A 17,870-nucleotide genomic window follows, 5' to 3' on the forward strand; every position below is an offset into this window, starting at 1 on the left:
TGGCTCAGTGAATTCTTTATCGGGTTATTCAGGAAGGAAGAACACCATCTGACTGAAAGGTAGTCCAGCAGAACGTTGAAATTATCGTTCGGTCTGGTTACTTTCCCATACTATCAAGATTTTTGAACGCATTATTGACAACCGTATTCGCGAAGTCATTGAAATAACCGTGAATCAAGCCGGATTTGTCAAAAACTGCGTGAGAAGCATGGCCCTCTTTATATTGCATTTCTGGATCTAAGAAAAGCATTTGACCCTGTGCCACACGAACTCATCTGGTAAACTTTACTACAACACTTAGTACCAGAAGAACTCGTGCGCTGGGTGTAATTGCTCTACCACGATCCGAAAAGTAAAGTTCGAAGTATGGCGGGTGTATCAAAACCGCTTCGTGTCTCTGTTGGAGTTCATCAAGGAAGTGCCCTCTCACCACTCCTCTTTGTCCTTGTTATGGACACCGTCACACGGGATATCCAACGTCCAGCGCCCTACACACTGCTTTATGCAGATGATGTTTTCCTAGCATCTGATAGCAAAAATGATCTCGAGCAACTTGTTCAAAAATGGAATGATCGCCTCATGCAACACGGTCTCAGATTGAATCTAAACAAAACTGAATTTTTGACGATCGATCCCCATGAAAGAGACACAATCACTGCCGGCAATGAGCTGCCTAGAACTGAGTGATTTAAATACCTCGGGTCGACGCTATCAGTCTATGCAGAGCTGCGTTATGAAATTGCTTCACGCATTAACGCAACCTGGATGTGTGGAAGTGGCGTCCTTTGTGATCGACATATTAACGAATATCTCAAATCTAAAATTTACCACAATTTCGTCCGTCCTGTCGCTCTCTATGGTTCTGAGTGTTGGCCGATTATAAAAGACAATGAAAGGTCTCCTACGATAATGGAAACAAAGATGTTGCGTTGGAGCTGTTCCTCATGAAATGACGATATCCGCGATCGTTATAGGGTTGCACCGATCGTGGAAAAATTGCGAGAAAGCGTCTTCGATGGTATGGTCATGTAATTCGTGTTAAAGCCTCGAGATTGCATCCAGATCAGGCATTCGATAGAGCTAAATGGCGAAACGGATCATGACGAGCCGACCCCGCTTGTGAACAGGACAAAGGCTGAAGAAAAAGAAGAAGAAGAACACTGAGAATAGCGCAAGCAAGGGAACGAAGTTAAAGTTAGATCGGTCGAAAGATAGGATATTGGATGCTTTCTGAATTATTTACTACAAATGCTTTATAAAAACAGCAAGACTAACCCAGTGAAGTTTGTCAATCAGTTTTGTTAGTAGCCTAACAACATCGATCATTTGCTTGAGACAAGACTCTCAACGTATAATCTGCATCTAAATATGACAATCCAAACATTTTGGTTGCGCAGATAGGATATGGCTTTCCTTTACATGATACAGATAAAAATAGAAGAGAAAGAAACAAGCAACAAGTTCACTTAATATCTAATTCTGTTAACCTTAGCAAATACAATGTAATAAGTGAATCGAATCAGCGTGCTCCACCATAAAATCCCCATGAATATAAATCACTATTTCTCCGCCATAAAGATCATACATTTGTGTACATGAACTTTCTAAACTTTCCTCCTCATTCCTTGTGCTCATAATATGATCTCACCTCCCCAAGTACGTCATAAAATTACAGAGAACGATAAATTAACGATCAAAGTATCTCAAGAATAAAATATAAATCTTTTCTGTGATGCATTTTATTTGCCAAAGAAGTGAATTAAAATTCTAAACGTTTACATGTGATCGTCCGGAACCTGGAAGCTTCTGTGGAATCTACAGGTGTTTCGAATAAACACAAAATAGCATGAAATTCTTACGACCATGGAAGCTGTAAAATTCGATTCGAATGTTTATTTATTTCCAATCGTATTTCAAGCTGAAAAGATGAAACATACCGAATAATTGTTACAGGCACGTATACAAGTGAAATGCTTGTAAATAATTTCGAAAATTTATGGAAATTCAATTTTTTTTTTATTCCAAAATGAGAAAATTCGATTCCACACAAATGCAACTTTTCAAATGTTTTTAATTTTCAAGAAAGAAACATTCCATGTTCGTTGGCCATATGTTCACACTCGAAACATCAATTTTTATTAGAGCATAACAACTATAAACTTATCGACAGGGAATTTTTAAAGATTTTTAAAGATTCAATCATTTTGCTTGAAAATTCCGATTCTTACATGAATGATTCATAAAAAAATAAATGATACACATAAAAAATAAATGAAATTTTCATAATAACCTGGATACTCCCAAAAATAGTACAAATAAATTTTCCTTCCAGTCCCCATCTAAGTACTAACACTCCCAACAGCGCTTAACCTCAATGATCACCTCAGCCGCTGGGCTTGAGTTTTCTAAATCATTTAATTGACAGCAAATAATACGTAGATAAAAAAAAATGCATAGAAAAGATGATCAAAAATCGTCAAATTCTCTGCCTTATTTGGAAATCACCTCCTGAACAAACTTTCAGCTATCCAAATCGTTTTAGTTTCAGTTGATAACTATAGGAGCATCTCTGATTTATGTTTTTTTTTCAGATTTTTGGATTAGATAGGTTCTGAAAAGCGAGAATTGATTCATTTTATAATGCATACATTTTAAATTTAATTTTTGCTGCTAATATCCCTCCTTGGTGCAATCGTCACAGTACCCCTGACTCAGATATGTTGATCAGATTTTAACTAGCCTAATTGATAGTACTAAAATCTAACTATGAAAGTGAATAAAGTGCAGAACGTTCTTAACATTGTCCATATCATCATTCCTTTTGGAATGACTTAGATAATAGATACATACCCGTAGGTAGTTGAAACTAGTTGTCGCTTTGTGGCTGTCAAAGCTTTTGCAGGATAAATAGTCTGCATGCACTCATTCCACCTTATTAAGGAAGAGAGTCTTTCCTATTTAAAATAATAGTCGTAGTGAAATCCTGATGGAAGCTTAAACAAGCCGGAAACCGAAGGGTCGGTGCGTCAGATATGAAAGATTTGGTGTATTTCACTTGTGGCAATATTTTCTTACACGATGGTTGCATTTGTATTGCACAGTGAATGAATTTAACACATCATTTACCTTTCGACCGAATCGGATTTTTTTTCTCATTGCGTACGGACTTTTTTATATCTTCACCGTCGTCAAAGTGATGACCACCCAGTTCTTCTCTAAGAAGCCTACTAGTTGTAATTAGGATTGACATGGAGCTCCTCCCTCCCTCAGTTTCACTTTATATGCCATTCATGGAGAAAATCAACGAAAAATGTGCCTCTGAAATCAAAAAAAAAAATTGCAAGAATTTTTGCTGCAGAGCAGTCTTGGCGGCGCTGCTTTGCCAGGTTTTCACCACTCCATGCTTGCCTGCTTAGACTCCGGGGTGTAATGAAGCACTCACGTCTCATCGCAAGTAGCAATGTATCTCAAGAAATCAGTGCCCTCTCTCTGATATTGCTCCAAATGTCTTTCACCAGAGACAAGATGGTTTGCTCCCTGATCCCCCCCCCCCCTGATCATTTGAAATTACTAATCGGATACTCAGTTTGCACTACGTCTCGGCCATCGGATTTTTTTTGTGGCAGTCGTAGACTTGGAACCTCAATATCATAGTTTCACCGAACTGTGTAATTATTCAACCCAGAAATTCAGAAGTTATGACGCTTTTCCGCGACAAAAGCTTTTGGTTAACAGTGGAATCATTTTCCATGTACTACTTCCATATAGCAACTCAAAAAAACACATTTGACGTAAGATGTTGATGTGGTCAATCCAGAAGGATCCGGAGTGGAAACTAGCCTGCTCTCTGTCGATCAAACTTTCTAGACGTTCTTTGATGTATTCCAGCTACATATTATCTTTACAAAGGCAAGGAGCAGGCAGATACCCCTTCAATTGTCACAATCCAAACGGGTGCCCTTCTTTGGAATTTTAATGATTGTCCCATTTTTCTACTCACTGAGGAAGGTTTCGGATTTCCAAGATTTCCTTACGAATGGAAGTCGCAGATTTACAGTACACCAATAAACGACTCTGCGGGGAGAGTCAAACCCAGCGGCTTTACTCCGTTTGAGTGCGTTGATAGCCGAAATGATTTCCATTCTACTTGAGGGAAAAGTCCGTATCCGCATTTTACGGTCACTGCTAATTTCAGGAACATCGAAAGATTTGCGGTCACACGGAAATCATTGGGTACTGCGGCTTCCTCCGCTTCCCTGACCAGCACAATAGCAAATTCCCTTTTATCGCCGCACAACATGCTGAATTTTCCGGGATTTCGCTCGGTATCGGACACGTTATTCTCAACCATCACTCGCAGCGAGCAATAGAGCCTTCAAACCCTCCGTTCATTGATCCACTTCCACTATTCCGCAGTCAGCCAGATCTTGTGACACCCCTTTGAGAGATCATCGATATTCTCAAGTAGTTTACTAAGCGTACCTGCCGTCCGATCAGCAAAATAGTTCTTCTACTATCGGGCAACAGTTGGATCATAGAAGTAGCCGATATTGAACCTTGGAGTCGCAATGAGAAGCGGTGGACACAAGACTCAAGCGACCATAAACGACGATCAGATGAAAACACCTTCCGAAACCGATGTCTAGTTACGCACATCTAATTCTACTAATAATCCTAAAGTGGTCAATTTTATTGCTATCAATGACGAGCTAGTGGAAACTGTAGAAATCCACCAAATTCCACAAACCTCCCACCAGTGTTGTCATGGTCACCCAGACCGTATTTGTCCATTACATATGCGAGCAAGGTGCTACCAGAGATTCAGATCACCCATCACGATCCCAATGTCACTTTTAGGAAGCCGCTCGAGTTGGAAAAAGGAAGTATTTTGGGGAACCACGCTAACCTTATCGAGGAGTGTGCGCACATTCCAAAAATCAATGATAGTCAATTTTCGATAGGCAAAGGTCTTCGGCGTGAGGTCATTCCCTATCCAAGGCATTGTTGACGTGTCGGTAGCAATAAAGTTTCAAAATTTGCAGATTGCTGGCCCATAAATTTCTTTCACTTTCAGTCGCCTCTTACGACAAACAGGGAAGACTTTCAGCGTATTTTTAAGCCCAACTCACAGGGGATCTTCCGCCAGAGGTTATGGTCAGCAACCACGCAAAGTTCCTTAAAGCATTGTCGTTTGGAGTGCGTATAGTCTTCTTAAGTCTACCTCGATGGTTAGCATATTCTTGGTGGTTCTCATGGAAGTCTGGTCTTCCTCTAGATCGTTGGGAGATTCTTTCTGCTCGAAAGTATGCAGTCCGTAAGTCCTTCAGTCTCTCTCCTTGGCATGGCAGCATAGCATGCTCTCGTTATACATCTCATAATTTGCGGCGTCACATCATCTGGATCATGGCCTCCCAAAAGCATCTCTATGAATGCATCACTTTCAAATATTTCACGGACCAGTCCTAATTTTCAGCTCCGCGGGAATGCACATACAATAAGTTAGGAAATTGCCTGGTGGCTACTATTTGCAAATGTGGTAATCCCTTATATTAGGCGAAGACGACTTTACGTTTTCTTACCAGGGCAGAGGCAAATCATCAGATCGTCGTCAAGTGCACGCGAACTTAGGACTCCTCAATCATTAAATAAAATTTGGTAATCACAAACCTATGTCTAATTGACTATTAAGCCCGAGCCTGTCCATCGAAAAGTGCATATATTTCTAGTAGTTGTAAGCGTCGGGCAAAATATGGCCCCTGATGTTCGCAGTTGATTTGCCCCAATTCATAGCCTTTGCATTGCAGTTAGCTACTAGTATTTTAAGGTTTCGACTTCTTGCGTCCAAAACTCGTATTGGGGCATCGTGGCGCTTGGTGGAGCAAATCAACTGAATATATAAATACCGGCTATTTTTGCCCTGACGAATCCAATTTCCGGACAGTCTAGCTTAATTTCCGCAGGCACACATTGTCGCCTTGCCAGTTACATCTATGGCGAAGCTCCATTTTTAATTTTAACCGATCGATGGTCTATGATAGTAGGTCATTTACTGCCTCACAATGGTTGAAATTGATTTGTGTGAACCTCATTTCTTCATCGCATCCAAGGCTTTCTTAAATAATGGGCATTTTTTGCTGCCTGCGATGTGCCAACAGTCGACGCCCTTTTTTCCCTTGTAGTCTCCAGTGCCTGTCACCGCTATGTGACCAATCAAGACACCTAAAACAGCGCTGAAGGGTCGCTAACTCTCTGACTCGGGAAACTAACCAGCCTATTTTCACTTTACTAACTAATAGCATTTTGAACGCTGCTTCAGCCGGTAAGCTGATAGTTCCCGTTTACATGCCTCAATACGTCATCCTCAGTCGCCTGATTGCGAACTCTAGCAAACCAAGTGGTCCAAAATAATTTCTTAAGCCTCGAGGATATTCCACTCGATCGTAATTTCATCAATATCTTTACATTGTGTCGCAAACTCCTGATTTATGGTTCATGCTTGTGCCTCTTCTCCTAAAGACGTCCTTACCTTACTGAAGAAATCTTCAGCTGTCCTGTCCGGAGACTTCTTTAGCTCCAGTATCAAGTCTCATTTTTGGGAACGTCTGTTTGGGCATGCACTTTCTCCAAGATCCATCAGTTTCGGGCCGAAATCCTTTTCTATGAGTCACTTTCCTCTTTGCACCAACCTTGGTCGATGCTTCCTCGGTTCCTTTTTGGGGCTACACCGCCATTGAGTTCAATGTTTCGCTGTTTCCACAATGTTGGTAATTTTATTTGACTTTCCCCTCTTCGGTGAAAGATCTTTGCTCTTCTTTTGGTGTTCACTGTCCTTTGAGCTTTGAAGGGGCTTCACTTGTGTGATCTGAGTTACCTTTGCTTTCTTCGAGGCATATTTTTCGTCCTTGAAACTGTTATACAGAAGTCGAATAACTTTGGCCATGTTCTTAATGACGTGATAAACATTATGCTTGTCCTTTATGAATTCGGTCAACTGTATTATTTTTTCTCCGCTTGAAATTTCCCCCGTTTCTATCTTTCAATTTTTCGGGAGATCGCTAAATAGGTCCAACATTAGTTCTTGCGACATCTCCTGACCAGGTGTCGTGACTTCACTGTGAACTGACAAATCACCAGTCTGCGAAGCATATTTCCGTGTCTTTTGCAGCAGGCCTCTTTCTCCAGATCACTTGTACCATTAGATGCCATGGTGGCCAGGTAATCGAGCAGTCCAGAGATATCGACGACCGACATCTACTTGCTCAATCACAAAACCACCGAGCCCTTGCACCGTACATTTAACCTCTTTTCTTCCTCCTTATTGATTCCTTGCTCTGGCATCCTTCCCATTTTTCTTCACGGGCGGATGTTTTCCTCACATCTACGCAGGTCTGATAGACAAACCTCCCAATGCATACAAATGCATGTTCATATGCATCCCCCTAACATTCCTATATCCGCATGAGGGGACGCACCTGATGGAGATCTTTCAATTCGGCACAAGTCTATCTGTCTATCCGCCTGGCATATGGACTTTTCTTGGAAATGGTTACTGTCAACCTCATTGCATGTAGTGAATAACATCATTCTACGTTGAATTTAAAGAGAGTCCCCATAGATGAGATGGGAGGGGGGTGTAGTAAAAATGAAAAAAAATGAAAGATCTTGACTTCATTTCTGCCATTTGATGCAAAAGTGAGCAGTGCGGGGATTGCAAAATGGTAATTTCTTTCACAGTCCCATTCTCAGAAGCTACCCAACTGGAAAATCTGAAAAATCAAGAAGCCGCCCCAAAACAGTACTCAAATAAGGAGGAAACCCCTCTTAAGTTCATCGTTGAATCGTAAAACTTTACAATAATGTATATATGATATACCGTATGATACCGCTAAGTTTGGTGGAAATCGCACTATTAGTAACAAAGTTAGAATAGATCGAAATTCTCGCTTTTGTGCTAAGCGCAAAGCGATATTTTGGCTAAATCAACTCAAATACAATAAGGAGGAATTTTGGTTTGATAGTCTAATCATAAACATGAATCCAATTTCAAACAGAAACAAGAAACTACCTTGCCTTTGACAAAGAAAGGCCAACAGGTAATCGATGAAATTCAACAAATGGACATTGTAAATCAGTCAAGTTCCCAATGTTGTTAATCACCATACGTATATCAACATCTAACGTGACATCTGACTAAATGTCGTCTTAGTGAAACCATGTGCATTGTAAAAATACCAACTAAGAACTCAAGTGTGCAAATAAATGCAATCCAATTATTCCAGTCTTCGAAAGGAATCCTTACAACTGTTTACTTATCGTCTCTATGAGGGTCATGGCATCAAGTGCAAATACACTTTACATTGGAAATAAAATCACATTATTGATTCCATTGAACAACGTATTTATCGTTGCAAGTGGGACAGCCTGTCGTACCGGAACTATTGAGTACTTTAGTGTGGATTGGGGTAAGACACGTGGAAAGGGCATTCTTGTTAAGAAGGACACAACAGATAAAAGAAAATGGATGGTCCATGAGGCAGGTGTATATCCATAATAGGATGAAAAGTTCGCCTAAGAATAAAGAAGGAACATCTATTTCTATCCTTCAATGTTATATCCTTAAGTAAAAGTTGCAGTTTCCTACATTCCTTCACAGTTGTTTGCCTTTGAAATAATACGGTTTGTCTAGCTCTGAAAAACTTCCGACTAATAGCCACGTCCTCAAACCACGAAACAAACAGATATTACTGGAAGTACGATTTAATCAACATGGTGGGCGGAGAAGCGATTCAAACAATGTGGATCAAGACAACCAGTTCCTTTTATAAGCTACTTTTATTTTATTATATTACCAGACCTACAGTACTCTTAGAAAAGTAACAAATGGGAGCGGTAGTACAACAAAAGCTGTTAGCACAACAAAAGGAAGCTTCTGGTGATTTACTACATTGAAAAAGTGGCTATTAATCCAAGCCAACAAAAGTTAAAGAGAGGATATTATTTTCCGTTGTACCTTAAATTATAAAGTATCAATTAAGGTGTACTCCTAATTAATTTCCGATTTTTGCGATAGATGGCTTTCTATGTTTTGTGTCGCTGTTGGTCACACATACCTGTCATTTTGTTTAGTTGTTTTCGAGTATCTAAACTGCGTTGACGTTTCCCCAAAAAGTTCCTCCAGCAAGTTTTTATTGCGCGTCAAAAATGTCGGCGTACGTACCGAATTTCGAGCATATGCGCCATGCATTGCTTTTCATGTTCAATTAAGGAAAAAAATATCCGAGAGCCACTGTGCACTTGTGGAAGTTTATGGCGATCGTGCATTAACACTTCGAACATGTGAAACGTGCTTTCGACAATTCAAAAATGGAGATTTCGACCTGAAAGACGCCGTACCCTCCGGCAAGCGAAAATCGTTTGATGACGCAGAATTGCAAGCATTATTGGATGAAGACAACCCGCAAACGTAACGACAGCTTGCAGATACGTTGGGAGTTCAACAGCAAACAATTTCGAAACGTCTACGAGCCATGGGAAAAATTTATAAGTGTGGAAAGTGGGTGCCGCATGAACTTATCGAGAAACAAATGGAGAACCGAAAAGTAGAAAATCGTCCGCAACACGCTGGAAAAACTCAAGTGGGAGGTGCTTAACTATGCGGCTTACTCATCAGACCTGGCCCCATCGGATTACCACCTCTTTGCCTCGTTGGACCACGCACTTTCTGAGAAGCGCCTCGACTCGTACGAAAATTTGCGAAAATGGCTCACTGAGTGGTTCACCTCCAAAGACAGTCAATTCTACAGCATTGTGAATACCACACAAATTACTAGAAAGGTGGAAAAAACTATTACGCTTCCCTTGGAATTATGTGTTTTATTCACACAAAAAAACGAAATTAATTAGGAGTACACCTGGTATGCGGCGATCTTACTTTAATTGAAGCTGATGAAGGGTTTAATCAACCCATAGACCTGGCGAGAGGAGAGTGAAGATGGGGAAATTCCCCCGGAAACAGAGCTTTCTCGGAGGCCGAAATATAAATTTCAGTAAAACACGGATAATATGAGGGCCTACATAATTATAGATTGGTATCATTTTCACCTCGGGGGTGATTTTTTCGTATAATTTTCATTCCGAACCGCAATTTTCTCTCCGCGGCTCTGTTAACACACCTATGAGAGCAGGGAGATACCGCAGAACCAGAAAGCAACTACGGAAATAAGTTTGTCATGCGAAAATCTAGTGAATCTCATCAAAATATTTATAAATTAGAAACATCAAATACCATCAACAATATTGCATTTGGATAAGTGGCCAATTAATTACTTCTATCTGAAACTGAAAACCAGAAAATGCAGTTCCACCTGCATTAATGCTCCATGAACTGGTAATAAAATGAATTGCCGGGTAAAATAAAACTCTTCACATCTAAAGCGAAAACATTGCCACCCCTGGCCTGTTGAAAGATTATAAAGTAATTAGAGTTGAATTTATACAGAACTGGGAACGTTTACCACATTATTGCAATACGACCTGGGTGGATAACAAATCAGGGTCAATAAAAATAAGTGGAAAACAAATCAATAAAACAGTTCCATTTCCCATTAAATTTAAACAAAGTTTATGAATACTTAAAATGCACACCATGGGGTGATTATCGACCCGAGCAATCAATGAAATAGACGTATCGGAAAAAATCCATTCAATGGTTGTAGAAATGATGATAATATTCAGGCCAACTTTAGTTAGTGAATTCTCGTCAGCGCGAATAACATGACCATACTATCCAAAACGTCTATATCGGAACTTTTCCACAATAGGTAGAACTCCATATCGACCGCTGATATCCTCATTTCAAACGTAATCATAGCGTGTTACGCCACTGATCCGACGTAACATCTTCATCTCCATTACCGCGAAGCGGCGTTCATTGCCTTTGGTATTCGACCAGCACTCACTCTCTTTAGTCCGAATAAGGCTAAGTTTGCCTAACGCTAATTCCACAATGTTGATTTTAAAGGCGAACAATCGAATCTTTACCGTTGTAATCTCGGTAGGCAAATTGTACCAATGGTGATTTGCACGAAATGCTCAAACAACTGTAATAAAGTGGAACCGAGGAAGCATCATCATCATCAACGGCGCAATAACCGGTATCCAGTCTAGGCCTGCCTTAATAAGGAATCCTGCTGACTTGTTGGTAAAACTTCCACACCTGGTGCGGTGGCTCCCTGTACTTTTCGAGTTCACAAACTTGTTGGTTCTCCCAGGTTTCCTTCTTTTATCTATGAAGTCGCTTTTCCGCTCGATGGAGTTCGTGAGAAGTCTTTGCACGTGCTCGTGTTCTTTGAGAATGCAACATTACTCAGTATGCAGCATTCTTCCGTTCCGTTGCTAGCTTACATTCATCGTCGAACCGGCCACTCCGACTTTTCTTGCGGCTGGGGCCAAGTATCTTTGAAACAGCATTTATAATAACGTTCTTCAGGTGATTGCGAAGATCATTTGTTAATGCTCCAAGATATCTGTTAGCTGCGATAATGGAGGTATCCATTTCCCTCTTAAAGGTGTTACGGAGGACTGTGGATAGCATCAGTACTCACTCTGACCTAATTGTCAGAGGGGATTGTAGGCGGTGTTATAATTCGAGCTCGAAGCACTCTACCAACAAGATAGTGATCCGAGTCTATATTGGCCCCCTACATGTTCTGAGAAGAAGAAAGATAACGAGATATGAGTCCCAAGATATACCCGTATCAGGAAGAAACATTGGTGAAGTCGCTAACCAGTTGTGGTGGTGAATGGGGCTCATTCGAAGGGCGAGGATGAAGGAATGGAAAGTGATCAACATGTACGAAGGGGTTTTAAAGAAAATGGGCGCTACCCGCGAGCGAAATAACCCCATGGTTGTTAAAAATGGTATAATGTAGACACAGGATATAGAAAAAATAAAGGAGCTTTTCCGTTAATGATAAAGCAAGAAGACTTCCACGAGGTAGCAATCGAATAATACAAGCAGGGTCGAATAAAAATGGGAATATAGGAACAACAGCATAACGACCCAGGTGCACCAGGTTGCGGCATTGTGTTGGATTCTCACATACTGAAACTACCCCATGTTTCTACCTTTACCCCCTTATCAACAGCACAAGTGAGTCACGCGTCCTTCGCGCTTTCCGGGCTCAACCCAATTGTTGCAGCTTTTCGTGTATCGCAGTTATTGTTGCATTTACCGCGTTCCAAATTGCTTCCGACCTCAACATCTCCTTGATGAGATTATTAGGTCCGATAACTAAATTCAGGGCGTCGTGTAACCACCCTCTTTCTAGTGACTTTCCGGAAGTCCGCAATCACATCGGCCGGATTGACCTTCCTTCTCTAGTAAAGACAGTGTGCCTCATTCGCAAGCAAATCTAGCCTAATTTTACCAGCCAACTTCGGATCTTTGTTCAGAGTCCCATCCAATCTCAGAGTTTTATTATGTCCAATTCGTCCACAGCTCTCTTATAATTTCTCCTCGATCACTCCGGGGATCGAGAAGATCTCCTGTTGCACCGTTCGCTTAAGTCCATTTTCTTTCTGTTGTGGGAAAGAATTGCAAGTATTATGATGATTTTTTTTTTATTAATTTGCCAATATGCATATTTCGACGACTAGTTGTCGCTTTGCTCCTTGTTCATTGCAACCCGGTAAGCAGTATACCACGAGACCATATGGACCTCAAAGGACCATCGTGGTATTATAAAGTCATCTGCCTCAGTAACCCCCAGCCCTTACTAAGTTGGCTCCCGTGTTTCATGTATGACTTGCCTTCCGCAGCCCCATATCGCCCCGCTCCCAGATGGATCCTTGAATCACGTAGCACTACCGTAATTTCGATAACGTTCGCAGATTACCGCCACGTCCAAATTCGATTCTCGAATGGCTTGCGAGAGCAAATCTTGAGCTCCCTCAAAATGATTGTATTTGATCAACTTCATTCAGTTCTACGATTCAGCTTTCTGAACGCCTGCCACCACCTGCAACGTGTCGGACATCCAAACCCTCTTTCCCTTTGCACAGCATGCATCATGGATCTCTAGTATAGTCTTTGACGAAATGATTCACTCCTCCGCACTTCCTGCCCCCTTTTGTCCTATCATACTGACTAGTGTATGCTGCTGCAAAGTGACCAAGTGAATCAAAACATCTAAAGCATCTCTTGAGAGATATTTTCTCCCTAAGTCGGCACACGACCCAACCTATTTTGACGTTGCATACGGTAATCAATTTAACCGCTGATTCTACCAGGAAGCTAATAATAACGCTCTTTGTGCCCCCTTATGTCTTGTTCATCCTCTTTATTGCTATTTCGCTAAAGTTAACTTGCTCTCTTAGCGGAACACAGGTATCCTATCCTCAGGTGACATGCCCACGGCTCTTGTTGCAAATAATTACAACTCTTTTCCCGCAGCAGGAGCAGGACGAAAGAGAACCCCAACTGGCAGCTCAGCAGGACGTCTTCTCGATCCCTGATGTTACCGAAGAGGAACTTTGGGAAATCTGTAGACGTATTGGAGACAGCAAGGCTCCGGGATTGGACGGAATTCCAAACAGGGCTCTGAAGGTGGCGGTCAAGGCCAGACCAAGGTGGTTCGCAAGCACATTCGAATCGTGCATGGCGGAAGGAGTGTTTTCCGCCCAGTGGAAGAGGCAGAAGCTGGTCTTGCTACCGAAGCCCCGAAAACCACCCGGCGTGCCCTCTTCATATCGCCCTATTTGTCTCTTAGACACCATGGGGAAGATGTTAGAGAGGGTGATATACAACAGGCTGCTCCCGTTCATCGAGCTTGCGGGTGGTCTTTCAGAGCGGCAATATGGGTTTCGGCGAGCCCGTTCTACGGTCGATGCAGTAGCAAAGGTCGTGGAATTGGCTCGAAATGCAATGGCCATGGGCAAATGCTGTGCTCTGGTGACGCTGGACGTCAAAAATGCTTTTAACTCAGCCAACTGGGGCTGGATTAAGGACGCTTTGGCCAAACTGGGTGTACCTAGCTACTTGGCTCGGCTCATCGAAAGTTACTTTTCGGACAGATTTCTCTGGTACGAGACGGACGACGGGCCGAAGGAGTACATTGTGACAGCAGGTGTGCCTCAAGGTTCTGTATTGGGACCGCTGCTGTGGAACATAATGTACGACGGAGTGCTTGGCCTTCGCGTGCCGGAGGAGACAACGCTGATTGGTTTTGCGGACGACTTGGCGGTAGTTGCAATTGCAAAGCATCCCGAGGACGTGGAGCTTTATGCAAATGAAGCCATTCATACCATCAAGTCATGGTTACGAATGGTCAAGCTGGACCTGGCGGACGAAAAGACGGAGGCGGTCCTCATTACCAACCGTAGGAAGAACAACACGGTTACCATCCAGGTTGGTAATCGTGAGGTCGTCTCAAAATCGGTTGTCAAATACTTGGGGGTGATGATCGATGCCAAGCTGAGTTTCAAGGGACACTTGGATTATGCGCGAGAGAAGGCAGCAAATGCCAGCTCATCCCTTGCAAGGATGATGCCTAACGTGGGAGGGCCGAAGTATAGTCGCAGGCTACTCATTGCGGGAGTGGTGAGGTCGATCCTGCTATACGCGGCCCCTGTCTGGGCGGGAGCGTTGAACCACGCTGTCAACCGGAGAAAGATATGTTCGGCATACCGGTCAATTGCGCTAAGGGTGTGTAGCGCATTTAGGACGGCGTTGACGGAGGCAGTGTGTGTTATCGCAGGAATGATCCCTATAGATCTTCTAGCGAGCGAGGCACACTGGCTCTACGAAAAACGGAAGGCAAATCCAGCCGAGGTGAATGCGGATTTCCGAAAAGCCATCAGGAGGGAGTTGTGTAGCAAGTGGCAACAACGGTGGGATAACTCCGACAGGGGCAGGTGGACCCATACATTGATCCCGTGTATCGAGAAATGGGTCAACCGAAAGTACGGAGAATTGAATTACCACCTGACACAGTTCCTTACGGGACACGGTGGCTATAGGAAGTACTTGCATCGCTTCGAGTTGGACGAGTCTCCCAACTGTCCTGAATGCGGTGCTACACCCGAGAACCCGGAGCACGTTATGTTCCATTGTCCCAGATTTCTGCAGCAGAAAAGGAGGTTGAACAGCATCTTAGGGGCGGACATCGAGCCCTCTAACCTGGTGGAAGAGATGTTGAAGTCGGAGGAAAACTGGATGGCGGTAAATGAGGCAGTAGCCGTGGTGCAGACAAAACTCCTGGAGTTGGATCGAGCTCGGAAGGCGGCGCGACGGAGACGTGACATGGACGAGCTGGTATAGCGAACCAGAGCCTCCCCCGCGAAGTAATACTTCACGGTGGTCCCGCGGGGAGGGGCGGAAGAGTGGGGGTGGTTTTAGTGGGTGTGAATCTCACACACTGCTGCAACCTGGCGCAGCAGCGTCTTTCTAAGATTTCCACCTCCATCCAAAAAAAAAAAGGTATCCTATCATGATTTAACCTCGTCTAGGCCCTTGCTTTATTTTCTCAGCCGCTTGCTTGGCACCAACGGGATCGCTAGCTCCATACCTATTTAGTTTCATCGCGTTTTCACCTACCTTATGTTGAGGGGGTGTCACTTGTGTTTCTCGCATGACTTTGCTACATAACGCTTGATCACTTTTCTTCTCTACTGCCCAATATAGCACAACTTAATGCCCCGTATCACAGTCCTGATGTTTTGCTAGATTTTCATCTCTCCTTGATGAACTCACAGAGTTCATTTGTGGGTTCTTCCAATGAAAGAAACAATGTTTCAAGTCCCGCGACGAATCCTATGGGTAACGCTGCCCACAATGATGACCTTCCAGGTTCTTACCAAAAGAATTAGTTGCGGACCTCATTTGCACTTAACTAATGCCTCTTGTAACACTAGGTGCCAAGGTAGCCGAGTTTTCCACAGCTAAGGAAATGCAATCGCTGAATATCCACCACCAGAACTGGGTTTCCGAAGCACTACGCCGTAAAAAAATCCTTTCTCGTCGTCCATATTTAGTTTGATTTCTGGATATCCTTTTCATAGCCAATTTTTATCAACGGGTGGACATTGGCATGGGCGCCCATGTGCACACATCTCCTGCTGCATACATGTGAATGTCAACAATGCATCCCCAGCGCGTTTCCTTATCCGCAAGAAGGGATGCGCCTGATGGGAGAGTCAACAAATCAACACAGGATACCTATATATTAAGGTCGTCAAATAATGGTTTTCCTAGTATCCGTTGCCCAGCATTAGCTAAAGTGTACAATCGCAAGGAAGGTGCATGATGCTCTTGCTTTACGCACCACAGCTTCAGCCACCCGCCACTGGCCAGTCATTAGTGGAATCACCCCCCCCCCCCCCCCCCCCCCCCCCCCGGTCCCTCCTACGTTCCTGTGTTCGATAACGCAGCAAGAGAAACTTTGAGTAACCATACCATCCCACCCTTCAGTTCGTCCCTTCACCGACTCCCCAGCTGAGAAGTTGTGACCGCAGACTCTAAAGCTTTTATTGGGGCTTCATCAAGACATCAAGCCTTGTATATCGCGAGTATCTCCGAATTTCCACCTGTATGCCGCTGAGTGCCGTGAAAAAGGGTACGATTCAGATATGATGCATAATTCCAAGAAAACCCTCGCTCCAACTTCATAGCCCATTTTTTATCCTTTGAAAAAAAATTTTCTGTCATAACCTTGCAAAATATCCACTCCTTCTTGACTGAAAATGCCGTAGAGAAGTTTTTTCTGAAACCCAGTCTACTGTAGCGTAGTCCAAAGTCCTCTTGATAGCCAGTCCAACATGCTGCTATGGCCGAAAAGCTCCGATGTCTAGTACCTTGATTCCCGGGACCTGACGGCGGCCCTTGAAGAGGTAGAGGTGTGGTTTGTAGGCTTCCATTGGGCAGGATCTGAATGCTGATAAATGGTCTCCTATTCTTCTTTCTGGTCAACACAAGTCAGGTGACAATCACACGAAGTGGTTGTGTAGATCTATAGAACCATTTTCGGACGAAGCCTTTATTCAACTTCGGTACTTTTACTTACCATAACCAAAAAAAACTTCGCAAAAAATGATCGATAAATTCTTCCCCTGACATAAAAAAAACTACGTGCATTGGTCACCTGATGAGCTAACAAGATAGCAAGTATCAGTATACACCCATCTTAGCGTAATAAATGATTACCGAATACATATGTGTGGACGTATGCATCCAGTAACATTGTATTATCAACACGTAAATTATTATCAACCCCATCAGTAGACCATAAGGAAGCAACTGAAAATCATTATCACATTATCATTATCATAAAATAGATACATATGTATCTACATGCAAAAATATATACATAACGAACAACACTCTAGAGATTATGCCTGATGGAAACAGATATAAAGCACATTGTTTTGTTGTTTTTATAGAAGCCTATTGATGTCATTAGCTTGAATAAAAAATAACTCCAGTTCAGGCACGAAACCATAAAGACATCTTTTTCCTAGCAGAGACTGTTATACCCAAAGATACTTTCTTAGCATAATGATATTTAGGAGAAAGGAAATTCCTCAAATATTGTGCTAAGCCATGGAAAATTAATTATCCTTGGGTCCTTTGAAATGAAATATGTATGCACATCCTTCGAATGAAGCCTGGAAAAAGTCCCCAAAAAAGTATTTCCACGAGTAGATGTTATATGCCCAGCAAATATATCCTTGTAAATGGTGGAGAGCAACAATTTTACCCTTTTCTATAAAAAAACGAGGATTCTATTGCTATTCTCAGGAGCCACTCTAAGGAATTCGCCAACTAACAGTGGAGAATTACATCCACGAGTGTCGTGTCTAATTTTTAATGCTCG

The 17,870-nt window shown here is 42.6% G+C and overlaps 1 protein-coding gene across 1 annotated transcript in view; it reads left to right on the forward strand.

Annotated features, from left to right (window-relative positions):
• Positions 1-17,870, forward strand: part of LOC119652935 — a 61,027-nt gene that overhangs the window by 24,908 nt on the left and 18,249 nt on the right. The window lies entirely within an intron of this gene.

This window comes from Hermetia illucens, chromosome 3 (assembly GCF_905115235.1).
Source record: "Hermetia illucens chromosome 3, iHerIll2.2.curated.20191125, whole genome shotgun sequence".
Classification (NCBI taxonomy): Eukaryota; Metazoa; Arthropoda; class Insecta; order Diptera; family Stratiomyidae; genus Hermetia; species Hermetia illucens.